General features: G+C 42.5%; 1 long non-coding RNA gene across 1 annotated transcript; it reads left to right on the top strand.

The window, feature by feature from the left end:
- The first annotated feature begins 2,397 nt into the window (after positions 1–2,397).
- Positions 2,398–10,306, top strand: LOC130679813 (uncharacterized). The gene is made up of 3 exons (XR_008992757.1): positions 2,398–5,488; positions 8,186–8,378; positions 8,968–10,306. It is a non-coding gene; the product is annotated as an uncharacterized LOC130679813 (long non-coding RNA).
- Positions 10,307–13,719: the final 3,413 nt, after the last annotated feature.

Here is a 13,719-nt window from a genome sequence, read left to right on the forward strand (position 1 = left end):
GACCATCCGCGCCTTTGTCCCTGCATTGTGCATGCATGGGGTTATTTTTATTCTTGGCTTTATGCAGCTTTCTATTGCTTATATTTTTAAGCAAGCATTTGTTACTTTAGTATATACAAAAATTTAATTGTGAAAAATTCACCTTTGGGAATCTCCTTTTTAGGAGATTGTACAAAGTAAAAGCATCAAAACATTGAAAAATTTTTCTTTCAAAAGGAAAGGGCTAATTTCAAAATTATTTTCTGAATGCCTTTCCTGTGCACTTGGAATAGACTCTATTATCTTACTTTTTTTCATGAAATCCTACAGTACTTTGTATAGGTCTTCCCACATAGGACGTGCTAAAGGCAGAAGGAAAGGAAGGAGGGAAGCGAGGAAAGAAGGGAGGGAGGGAAGCATATGAGGAAGGGAATAGACCCACCATTGCCACAGGATGGCACAGAGGTGAGCTGGGCTGTCGTGTTCCCAAGACTCCTCTTCAACTTCACACAAAAGAGTTCATTGTTGGGTAAATTTATCTCGCAAAGATTCTATTGCAAGTGGGATACTCAGTTCCACAAGGAGGTACTTATCTGATTACTGCCTCCTCTGGTTCTTGCTCCTCAAAGGTGGCCCAGAGAGAACTCTTTGAAATTTTTCTTTTAAATTACATGTCCAAGGGCAATCTGTGCAGAAGAAATTTGATTGTGCTTCAAGAGTTGGTCAAGTGCTTGAAAGTGAGGGACAGTGATCCAGATCTACATGGCTTCTGACCTGAAATAAAACCCTGGAGCCTGTTTTGCTGGCTGGTACTTGCTTTCCAAATGTTACTTTGTGCTCTGGGAATGCTGAAGGTGAACTAAAGCTTTCTTCTCAAAAAATTTAACTGAACTGTCAATTAAAAACAAGAGCTAATGAGAGCAGAACAAACATAACAGCATACAGAGCTAATAAGCAGAGAAAAGACATCCAACCTCATGACTATGCAAAGAATTGTAAATTTAAACAATGAATATAATTTTCCACCTATCAGACTGACAAGTAAAAGACATCTGATATCTGATGACCAAGGAATCAAACACTTTAAAATACTGCCACTAAAGAGTTCATCAGAACAGTTTTTAGAGTTTAATTTTTCCATCTGTGTACATATATGCAAAAATTTGAACCAGCAGTAACACTTTCAGGAGTTTATTCCAGACAATATCCTAAACATGCATAATGAGTTAGCTGCAAGTTGCTTACTACAGTCTTATTTAACATAATGAAAACTTGGATATAAGCTGTATGTCCACAAAAGAAATATGTTTGGAAAATCATGGATCATCCATAAATAGAATGCCGATCAGTCATTAAAATGGATGTTGTGATCGCCACCTCTCCAACGGTGTTGCCTACAGCCCAGGGGTCTCATGCAACCATCTCAGGGAGGCTGAGGGTGGGGGGCCCAAGCATCTCACACCCTTCTCCAAGCCGACGAGCCAATGGGTGAATTCTAGATGCAGAGCTCCTGCCAAAACAAAACATGAATTTTAATTCAAGGAATGTTTGTGGTATAATGTGGAAAAATTAAAAAAAAATGCAATGAAGCAGTGTGAACACCGTAAGTGGCATGATGGTTTCGGTTTTTCCTCCCATTTTCCCTTCCTGAAAGTACTTCTCTCTCCCCTGACGGGCTGGGCACCTACAAAGATTAATAGAAGGGAGTCCTTAACTCAAAGTAGGAAGAGAGAAAGGAAGGAGGGGGAGGGGGAGATGGAGACCAGACAGGACAAGCACACTGACAAGTGACAGGTAAGAATCATGCTGAGAGGTGGTCACACTGGACAGAGTAAGAGTTCTCTTTTTACAGTGCGTGCGCGTGTGTGTGTAGATGTTGATTACCATTAATCAAAACTAGGCAGAACTTTACATCTCTCGTTCCCTCAGGGCCCACAGTGTTAAGTGGTGACTCTGACACGGGGTGGCAGGGGTTGTGGGGGGAGAGGGTCCAGTATGTCAGCACAGGAGGGTCTGAAGTCGGGGAGGGTGCAGAAACCCAGAGCACAGTTTTTGTGGGTCTCATGGAGACAATCAGTCTTTATAGTTTTGCCAAGGTTGGTGTTGGAAACTTCAATCTAGGTATGACCAAGGGTCCATTCAGGATGATGTGAGGGGCGATGTGCTCCTCCGATGCCCCTGTGCTCTCTGCATTCAAAACTGCCCTGCCCCTAGAGGTGTGCATGTCTACCTGGAACCTCGCAGATGGCTGCTGGTCCTTCTCAAGAATGCTGGAAACCTTCCAGACACCTAAATTGACTTAAAAAAATATTATCAGGGCTTATTTTGCATATCCTGTAATTCATCTCGGATAAGTTATATTTTAATAAATATACCAAGTTGTGTGACCCTCACCATAAATCTGTTTTAGAGCATTTTCGTCTCTCCCAACATGCACAATTATTGCTAATCTCCATTGCTCCCTCCACCCCCTACTCCTAGCTACCATGAATCTACTTTTTGTCTTCCTAGCTTTGCCTTTTATGGATATTGCATATAAATAGAATCACCTAACATGCAGCGTCTTGTGTCTGGCTTCTTTCTCTGAGCATATTTTTGAAGTTCATTCATGTCACAGCCCATATCTGTAGTTTGTTCTTTTTTCCTAATTGCTGAATCATATTCCACTTATGGTTGATAGGTAAATTGACTCTAATGCATATAGTTTCAATAAATGGTACACACAAGAATAAAATCAACCTGCTGAAATTTTAGTGGCACCATAAAAATGTATTTCCTAGATAATCCTTCTAATCAAAATTGAACCTTTATTTTATAATACTCTCTCTAATCCATATGACTTATATTCTATCCAGTAATAATAGTCCTTTTATAATATATCCAGTAATAAAAAAGGTATAACTTATATCATTTTAAAAAAGAAATTCATTTGCTCACGCTAAGTGTTGTGCTAGGTTTTGGTGAAATGGGCATGCATAGGACATGATCATTGCCCTAAACCAATTCATATTTTTAGAGGGGGGAATAGGCCTAGACACAAGGAGGAGAAATGAAAAGGGGGAGAAATGAAATGATGTGGAATGCCAAAGTGACCAAATTTAAAGTTTTAAATGGGAACACTACATATTTACCAGATCCAGTGCCAGGTCTGGGTTGAAATGCTGTCAGAAAAATAAAACTGTATAGAGAGTAACAAAAAATACTCCACAAGGTTCAACACAACCAAGTATAGAAGGATAGGACTGATATGACCTGGCTCATTCAAGTACCTAATAAAAAGAGTCCCAGCCATTTTGAGCCCAGTACAGACCCACACTGAGTATAATCACAGGCTCTGCTCTGTGAACCAAAGCAGGAAGATGTTCTGTCCAACACTCTGATTTTTAGGACATTTCTAGAGCAATGTGCTCAAGGCTGGCCTGTCATTTTTAGAAGGACATTGGCAAAAGAGGCTATCTGGAATGACTGTCATGATCTATCTAGCCTTAGGGAAAAGAACAGGTGTTGGGAAATGTGGGGGTGAGGTCTGATGTCTGCCTCTGAGAGCTCGCAGATTTCTTGATGGTCCACCTAGAACAGGAGTGAGCTCATGTCATTGGGTACAACCCTGATACTGGAAGGCTGCTTATAAGGATGTTGCATGACCTGTTTTTGCATTGAGAGGGAGATGATTTCTAAATTCCCTTTCCTGTCCAAACCTCTTATCATGAAAAAATATTAACAGTTAACCAATCCGTTAGTTATTCATTATTTATGCAATAGCTGCAATGTGTAACCATCTCTATTTCAATTCCCAGTTCCTATTTTTACTCATCTCTGGGGCCTTAATACTGTTATGACCTCTCTCAGCCTTTGGTCAGGATCCTTTTCCCTTTATAGTAGCTCCTTTTTGACTTGCTGTGTGTGTGCGTTTGTGTGGCTTCTTTCCTTTTTCTTTCCTGTATTGTGAGTTAACATCCCGAATAATTTAAGTTACATGTTCCTTGATACAGAAAAGCATCATGGAGTCAGATTCCTTTTCTGCTTTTACCTACACATTTGTGACCATGAAAGCCCTCTTTTTTTTTTTTTTACCTCTGTGTCTTTTACATAGGGCATTTTTTACATCTGAGAATCATTTCACCCCATATCTGCTTGCCAGGTGAGTCTTCTTAAAACACAGTTCTGACTGTTTGATTTTCTTTCCCAGAAATCTCTAATACTTTTCAATTGCTTACGGGAACAAGCTCAAACTCCTTATCCTCAGATTTACAGAATCACCTAATCGTGTCTCAATTTCCTTTTCCTGCCTTATCTCATTCCATTCTCTTAAAAAGTCTGACTCAAGTTAAGTTGATTTTCCTGGTGTTTCTCAAGCACATTTCATTTCTTTTTTTTTAAGTCAAAAACTTTCAACATGTTTTCTGCATTCATTTTTGGTGCTTCCTCCATTGTGTCCATCATCCCTGAAGGATGTTGAAATCCTAATAATCTTGCCCAGTGCAGCTCAAGAAGCCCTTCCTTTTATAAAGCCCCTTCTGGCCCCCTGCCTGAAGCACTGGTTCTCAAAGCAGGTATGGTCCATTCCACCCTGGGATGTATTCTATTTGTTGATCGGCAAGATTACTCTTTATAAATACAATTTATGTTTGTATGATTTCATGCTAGTTCTCCACAATGAGAGATCAAGAATGCATCTTCTCTGTCTCTACCCCTCAGTATATAAAATGCCTCGTGTTTAACAGAACTCAACAAATATATGTATTCTCCAGATGGCCGAGTTCTAGACCTGAAAGGAGATTGGAGATCTGGAGAGCTGGTTGATTGATTAATAGAAGCTGAACCAAAAGACTACTGAGAACTTTGTGTCTAGCTATGTACTCGAAATAACAGATTTTGACTAAGTGGTTTTTATTAGTACTTATTATTGAAGTTGATTTATAAAGAAAGATGCATAGCATGGATGAGCAATTTGATGCAAAAATAAATCTAAAGCGTGGCTAAAATTAACCTGTGGAGAAATCTTTCCACAGTTTAATGGTCTTGTCAAAATTTAAAGGCTCAGCGTCTTCTTGAGACTAATGCTCCTTAATGGGTATTCAGTGAAACCCCAGACTGGCGATTCATCACGGTTTATATTTACAACATGTAGCACTACTGCATTCCAGCAGGTGGCGCTGCTTCTCGAAGAAATTGTTCTTGCTCTGCTCTGCAGCCACCCTGACTCTCCTTCCCATTGCTTCTACAAAGGCCAGACGCTGAAGAGCAATCTGAGTATCTTACATTAGTGGAAATAAGAGGTGCTTATAATTATTATATATATTCCTTGACAGACAAGGTTTTTATAGAGTCAGGTTTTTATTTTTTCTTTCTTTATGCCTTTCATTTTCACATTTCTGACTTTAGAAGACCAGGTTCATCTCTGTCATCCCTGAGCCCTTCACACATTGAGAGGCTTTTTCAGATCTTACAGTCAGCTGGGACCGAGAGAACCTGAGTAGGAATCGAGGCCCACCCTTCCTTCCTTCAGGTGAGGATCTTAGAGCCAAGATCCCTGGTTAAGGTCATTCATGAAATCAAAGGCAGAGCCAGGAGTCAAACTCCAATCTCCTGTCAGTCGCCTGCATTGTCTCATCCCGTGTTGGCCTTCGGCGTGCCTGTTAGCATCAGATGTGCTGTGCGACTAACTGCGGTGGGACAAAAGCCAGTGTCTGTCTCAGAATGAGAAGATGTCCTGGGGAGTCCCAAAGCAGGAGTGTGTGTGTGTGTGTGTGTGTGTGTGTGTGTGTGTGTGTGTGTGTAATAGGGATTTGTACATGTATCTGTCTCATTCCTCTTTGTAGCATCTGGCTTGAGGTAAGCCATCAGCAAGTATGAACGAAGGATGGAAGGATAGGGAGAGAGGAAGGAAGGAAAGAAGGAATCGAGGGAAGGAGGAACAGAAGGGAAGGAAGGGAAAGAAAACATGGAGGAGGAGCAGGGGAGGAGAGAAGGAAGGAGGAAGCCTATGAGCTCATCACAGCTCTAATCACCAGTGACATCTGGTAGATCGTGAGATGATTCAACCTAGTTTGGAGCACTGTAGAAATAAGATGTACACCACTTTCTGCTTTTTTATTAGCTCTCATTTCATCCTGTTTTGGCACATGCAATAAATAAAAAGGTGAATTCAGCAGCTAGTTTATCTCTGTGAAGATAAATCTTGACCTGCCACTTGTGTCAAGTCTGGCAGCAGCCATCAGGCATCAGGCAGCTGCCTGTGTGTCATCGTGGAAAGCGCCCACTCCTGAGGCAGACAGAACATGGAAGTTTGGGCAACAAGTCCATATGCAGAGTCGGAAAATTTCTGGGATATCCAAACACCTGGTTTTATTAGATTCATGTCTAGAGTGAGAATAATCGCTCTAAGTGGAAGCCAAGCATAGAGGCTGTGGCCCAAGACAGGAAGTACCACTCCCCTATTTCTGACTCAAACGTGAATTACTGGCTTTTTTTTTCTAGAGGCAAGCCCAAGTGCCCTGAGTTTTAGTTCTGTGATTTCCCTTCAGACCCTGTCCCTCCATGGGGCAAAGTCTCACACCATGGATCAGATTTGACTTAGTCACCTACCAGAATTCACCCGTCCTGTATCTCATTCAGAACCTTGCTAACTGGCCAAATTCATTGACCTGAAGGGGTCATTCTTATCTTGGAGGACGTGTTTGATTTTCTAACACAGACCTCTTGGAACCACATGGCTCTAGCCTAGGAGTTAACATCTATTTGGCCAGTGGCGATTTCTGGCATTACATCTTGTTGGGAGGGAGCTGGGTTTGAATTGCTATTGCACTTCCATTTGGTTGCCTGCCGGTCACACCACTTGGGCAGCCCCTATGTTCTGGCAAATGTGTGAAGAGGTGGCATGAGAAAATCATTCGTGTAGCAAATATGATTGAGGACCTGCTACTGCCAGGCACTGTGTTGTCAGGGCCTAAGGCTCAAATACTATGTGAAGGTGGGTCTGTGCCTTTAAGAAAAAGACAGGCAAGAGTTCTGGTGATTATAATGTATTGTTCAGGGTGCTGCAGGTGGAGAGAAGGGGGATAGACTTCAGGGTCCCTAAAGAGGCAGAGTGCAGCAAGTAGGAGCTGACTACTGCCGATGACAGGGAAAGAAAAGAACCAAGGGTGGCTTCTGTTTTCTTTTGGAAACCAGGCAGGTGGAATGAAGAGTACCAGGGAGTTTAGTTATAGGGGGAACACAAAAGTGTGTGTGTGTGTATGAGAAACTGTGAGTGCGTTGGGAACTGGGGATGGTATATTTTCAGTACAGGGAATTAATGACTTTGAGCCTGAAGAAAGGAAAGCCTCAAGAGCTCTCACTGTTAGCAACCAGGAATATGGTACACATCGCAATCTTTATCATAGTCATAAGATTTCAATTATTAAAAGGCCATGCTTGGTTTTCTCTTCATCCTATAGGAGGCCAAATATGCACGGTTTTTGCATTTCAAGCTCTTATAATTAAGGAAAACCGCACATACTGGGACTGAGGACAACTAGCCCACACAGAGCCCACAGAGTAACAGGAACCCTGAGACAGGTCCTGTGGGAGGCTTCGTCGCCGTGGGCATCAGCCAGTGCAGGGCCAGGGCTCACAAATGGGTTGTTGAGGTGCCCACATGGTACAAGCTTTCCAGGGGCTAGAAAATGGCATCACTTGCTTTATTAGCTACAAACAAAACTTATTTGCAAGACCCTGCAGCATTCCTGGCCAAACATTTCCTCAGTGCTGATGGTCATTCGGGAGGTGACAGAACTGTGCTTAAAAATGCTGGTGCACCAGCAGAAACTCCTTCTGTTTTGATTTAGCCTTCCCTGTGCAATGTGTCTAGGAGCCATCAACTTTCTAATAGTCTACTAGAATTATGCCTCAATCTAAAAAAAAATAGTGGGCAGGAAAACTGAATACTTGCTCTAGGTGGTGGAGAGGGACTGTGGGAGTTTTCTGGCTTTTCTCTAATGCTCTCAGTATGGGAAGCATCAAATGTGAGTCAGAATAAGACTCTTCAAGGGTCTCTCTGGAAATGCACTGCAGAACTTATTAATGATAATAGAGAGGCCAAGGTAAAATGCCCGGGGTCCTGCCCCTTCTTCAGAGAGTCCATAGCTTTGGGGGAAATAATGCAATATATTAGTTAGAAGGAATTAATAATACTGATTGGCATTTATGATTGCATCAAATTTAGGAAATTCCCATGCCTTTGAAGCTATTCCATGAAAATGAATTCAGTGATTTAATCAGCTTGGGAAGCTCTCTTCATGGAGAAACCTTTAGTTTCCTCTCTTTATGGAGCATCATTGATATCTGAAGGGTCCTCAGAATTTCTGCAGTAAAGAACCCCTTGGAGGACTTCAGGCTAAACCAAAAAATGTCTACTGGTGAGTATTTCAGCTATCTGCTTTGTGAGTGTGTATTATAATCTTTCTCTTCTACTCCTCTGCAAAAGCAGTAGTAAAATCAACTATGCTCTCACATGCTTTGAGGTAAAGAGGGTAGATCAGTGTGTTGGGGTGTGTGTGAAGAGCTGTTGGGATATGGCAAAAGGAAAAGCTGTCCTGGGCGGACAGCTGACATATGGGTTCTACGGACATTGAAGAGACAGAGAGGGTTTGAGTACATCAGGGAAGTCCTCCTAGAAATGACAGCTAAGTAGAAACCTGAAGAAGAATGAATGCAACTTATCCGGGTATTGCAGATATTATTGCTCTGTAACAAATTACCCAAAGCTTAGAGTCTTAGAACAACCACTTCATTTTGCTCACAATCTGGGGGACCAGGAAACTAAGAGGCCCTTGGCTGGGCAGTTCGCATTTGGGGTCTCTCATGTTGGCAGCCAGATGGTGATGGACTGCTGTCTCCTGAGGGCCAGTGTGTCTATGTGTGTGTGTGTGTGTGTTTTCTAGGGCTGCCATCACAAAGTACCACAAACTGAGTGGTTTAAAACAACAGACCTTTATTTTGTCACAGATCTGGCAAGGAGAAATCTAAAATCAAGGTGTCATGAAGGCCATGCTCTCTCTGAAGAGTCTAGGGGAGAATCACTCTTTGCATCCGTCCAGCTTCTGGGGGTTGCCTGCAATCCTTGGCTCTCAGATGGACTCCATCAGTCTCTGCCTTTGTTGTCACGTGGCTTTCTTCCCTGTCTGCCTCTTCACAGGATCATCTTCTTGCTTTGTGTGTCATTGCGTCCAAACTGTCCTCTTTTTACAAAGACTCCAGTCATTAGATTAAGGACCACTCTAATCTAGGATGACTTCACCTTAATTTGATTATATCCACAAAGACCCGATTTCCAGGTAAAGTCAGATTCACAGGTTCCAGAAGTTAGGACTTGAACATATCTTTCTGGGGGACAAGCTTCAACACATAAATAGCTAGTCAAGGCTGAATGTGTAGGATGGCTCACTCACATGGCTGGCGGTATCAGCTGAATTGTTGACCCGAGTGCCTCATGTGGTGGCCTGGGAGTAGCTGCACTTTCCACATGTGGTTGACTACATCCCTGCCCAGCACACACCCTGAGCACTAGAAGGAAGCTTCCTGGCCTTTTCTGGCCTTGCCTCAGAAATCATATAGTAGGTTTCTGCCCAGCGTTGTTGGTTGGAGCCGTCATGAGCCTGCTCAGAGTGACGGCAAGGCAGGTGGCCACGCCTCCCAGCAGACGCCTCCTGCAGGGGCCACGCCAGGCAAAAACCAATAGTGCTGGTGCGGGAGGGGAAGTATAATGCGAGGCTGCTGCAAACGCCAGGTCAAGGGCACTTGCAATTTGTGTGTTCCACAATGTTTGTTCAAAGGCTAATTAGTACAAATCTTAAAGAGAATACACAGAAATGAGAATGCATGTAATTTCCTGTAGAGATAAAATTAAACTCAGGAAAAATAACTCCCTCTTCCTCTATTCTTTTTTCTTTTTCTCCTTTCCCTCTCCCCGTCCCTTCCATCTTTCCTTCCTTTCCTCCCTCCTTCCCACTTTGGAATCCCTAAGCATGTAGTAGAAGCATTTCATAATACAGAATCAAGTTCAGATGCTTTATATGTGTCTAGTCATAATCCTTACTTACAATACACATAAACTATCTTAATTCCTGTATTGATAAAACGTTATTCTCTAATATGTACTACAGCACCAAATAAACATGCATATTCTAGACTTAGGCAAATCTAATCCCAGGGTAGTTATGTTGCCTTAGTTTAAATAACAAAACTACATGGTGAAATCAAAGGATATGTATCAAATAATAAAGGTAATAATCTGGTATTCTGGAGTGATTTTTTTAATTTCCTTCTTTACACTTTTCTAGTTTCCCAAATCATCTCAATAGGCACTTATCACTTTGAGAAAATAACAAACCATTATGATGCTCTGACTTTAATTTTCCTTGAATTTTTGTTTAAAACTTAGAGCCAATATGCTATTGTATATTTCAACCTCTGAAAAGTTAAAACTTACTTTAATGCCTTGGTATAAAAGGAGGTAAATTATTTAATTTCAAATAGAACATGGAAGATGGTTTGAGGAGTTACTTTAGATAGTGTCTTCAGGGAAAACCTCTAGGAAGAAATGATATTTTTTTACCAAGTCCTACAGAAAGAGAAACCAGTCAATAAAGAGCTGAGCCAGAAGATTCCAGGCAAAGGAAACTAGGAGTTCAAAGGCTCTGGAGTTGAAAATGTGCTCGGCTTGTCTGAGAATCAGGCAGGTGGTTCCTGTGGCTGAAACACAGTGAGTCCTGGAGGAGCATCAGAGATGAGGAGGGAAAGCAGAAGATGTCAGATCATCTTTTTTCTAAGATGGGGTCAGCAAAATTTTTCTGTGAAGGGCAAGATACTAACATTTTAGGCTTTGCAGGCCAGATGATCTCATGGTAACTATTCAACTCTGCCATTGTACATATAAGAAGCAGCCACAGACAATATGTAAATAAACGAGTGTGGTTTTGTTTCAATAAACTTTGGTTCTCAGCTCTGTAATTCGAATTTCATTTAATTTTCTTGGTCATGAAATCTTTTGAGTTTTTCCAACCACTCAAAAATGGAAAATTCATCTCGTGTCACGGGCTGTGTGGAAACAGGCGGTGAGCCAGCTCTGGCCTGTGGGCTTTCGTTTGTTGATCCCTGCTTGAATATCGTGATGAGAAGTCAAGTTTTTCCTCCAAGCAATAGGAATTTGTTGAGGGTTTAAAGGGGTGTGGGGAGGTGTTTATGGCAATGTTTCATTCCAGGACTACTTTGGAGTATATTTGGAGAGTGGTTATAGGTGGCCATGAGTGAACATGGAGAGGCATATTAGGCTGGAGCGGTGGTCCAGAAGGACCAGGGTGGGCTGGATGAAGGTGGCTCTTGGATCTAAGGACATCTGCCTCGGCACAAAAGAGAACGCATAAGGATTCAGACCCCACTGTGTACCAGGTCCTGCGCTAGGACCTTCCAGCTCTTTAAATGAAGCCAAGTGCAAATCTCCACTCTCCTTCAAACAGTCATATTCCAGCTTTAAAGAGTCCTGAAATTCTTGCCATTCTAGTCCTGTTTTTCAGGCATTATCTCCCAAAGATTCCTGTTACCTGAGAGATGATATACTTAACAAATTGAAGGAATCAACACTGATGATTTTTAATTTGTCAGATAATTTGCCTGTAATACTTGAAGTTGGAAAGCATGGACTTCAAGACGGGGACTGTGGAATCATGCATTTTGAGTGGGTGAAGTAAGGATGACCAGGCCAGAAATACTCTCCCTGGAGGAAGCTATGGCATGAGTAATGTGGGCGAAAAGCAGTAAACATTAACTGTCAGGGGCTGAGTTGTGTCCCCCTGCAGATTTACATATGGAAGTCCTACCCCACAGTACCTCAGACAATGATGGTATTTAAAGACAGGGTCTTTTAAGAGGCAAAAAATGAGGACATCAGAGTGGCCATAATCCAATATGGCTGGTGACCTTTTAGGAAGAGGAGATGAGGACCCAGATGACCACAGAGGGATGATGTGTGAGGACACGGGGAAGGAGGCACCTGCAAACCAGGGAGAGGCCGCAGAGGAAACCGACCCCGCTGACACTTGACCTTGGACTTCAACCCTCCAGAACTGTGAGGAAACTGACTTCTGCTGTTTAAGCCACCTGGTCTGTGGTATTTTGTTAAAGCAGCCCTAACACACTCACAGTAACTGAAAGCATGAGCGGAAGCGGAAGGGTCACTTATTATGTCACTTGTTATGAGTCTGGGCCTGAGTTTGTTGCTGTTATAAACTTACTGAGTGTTCTTAGGCTAGGACATTGTAACAACTTCATGATCTTAAAATGCATTCCCTTTATGTCCATGCCTGCAGGAGGGAAGGGAAAGGGGTGGTGCCTTTTCAGCAGGTAATTTGGGGGGCCAGCCTGAAGGAAGTATCCTCAACACAGTCAAGCTCAGTGGCCCTGAGTTGTTCAGCTTAACTGTCCCCTAATTGTTGTAATGACTCTGCTGTTCTGTGTCAGAAGGAGAGTATGTCTTACCTTCACATCACCCGTTAAAGATGGTTCCAGAGTACAATTATACTATTCTTTAATTCTGTGCTTTTAAATCTATATAGCTTTTCTACATAAAATATGAAAAATACTTTGCAGTCCAAGTTCTGTTTGAAAGGATAGCCACAGCAGGCTGACCACCTCCAGATCTTGCTCTCTCAGGAGTTCTCCTTTTCATCAGAATAAAAAAATAGTCTTAAATTTTTCAAAACATGTGACTGCAGAGCTAAGTGATTCAATTCCCTGCTAGCGTTGGGGCTACATGGAAGTAGAAGAAGGGGCAGAATGAAGGGGAAGAAGGGCCCCCAAGCCTCGGTGGGTTACTTGCCTTTGACTCCATTCCCCAGCTCCTCCCTCTGCCTTTGTGAGCCCTGCTCTGAACCCTGGGAGAGGACCTCAGTGGACTGGGTCCCCTGAACTCTTGGCCTCTGTTTTCTGGCTGGCCTGGCCAATGGAAGCTACTAGTAGGAAGAGGGACACATAGAGAGAGGTTTGGGCATTTACCCTTCCCTATCTCTGCAGGCCTTGCAACAGTTCTGGAAGTTTCTCTACTTGCAGGTAGAGCTTCTGTTGGCTGGTTCCAGGAAGAGTTTCCTCTCCCTTTGCCTTTTCAGGTTCAGGAGTAGTAATGGCTCCTGTCTTCTTCTGATGCTTGTCCCTGGGTGCTTCACTATAACTTGTCATTTCCTTCAACACTACCCACCACTCTGCAAGACAGTCTTTTCATTAAAGACAAACCTTTAAGAATGTCAATAGTAGGACCATGACGGACACAGACTCATGACTCAGGGGACATTTGCCTTCTTCTATTAGCTACCTATAGAACTACCATATAGTCTGGGATTTTTCCTACTGCATATTTTATGGAGAGGTGATACAGAGTAGGTGCCATCACTAATCTCTGAGTGAACTCTTACACCTTTCTAACCATTCATGCAAATACATGCTTGTGGCTTTCACTGGGCACACACGAGCCATCCTAGGAAGGAGTGAGGATGAAGTTCCCCATGTGAAGTAATAGCGGGTGTATATAGATCCACTGGTGTGCTGGTAAGTGTTAAAAAAAACCAACACAGCTCTCTTATGAATGGGGGGCCCTGATCTATGGCATTTGGCATTTTCTGTGGTGTAAATATTTCCACCACGGCCAATTTCAAAGCACAAGTGGGACATTATTGAACATAAATTGGGAAGAGATGCTATCTAACCACC

Source organism: Manis pentadactyla, chromosome 12, assembly GCF_030020395.1.
Source record: "Manis pentadactyla isolate mManPen7 chromosome 12, mManPen7.hap1, whole genome shotgun sequence".
In the NCBI taxonomy this organism is placed as follows: Eukaryota; Metazoa; Chordata; class Mammalia; order Pholidota; family Manidae; genus Manis; species Manis pentadactyla.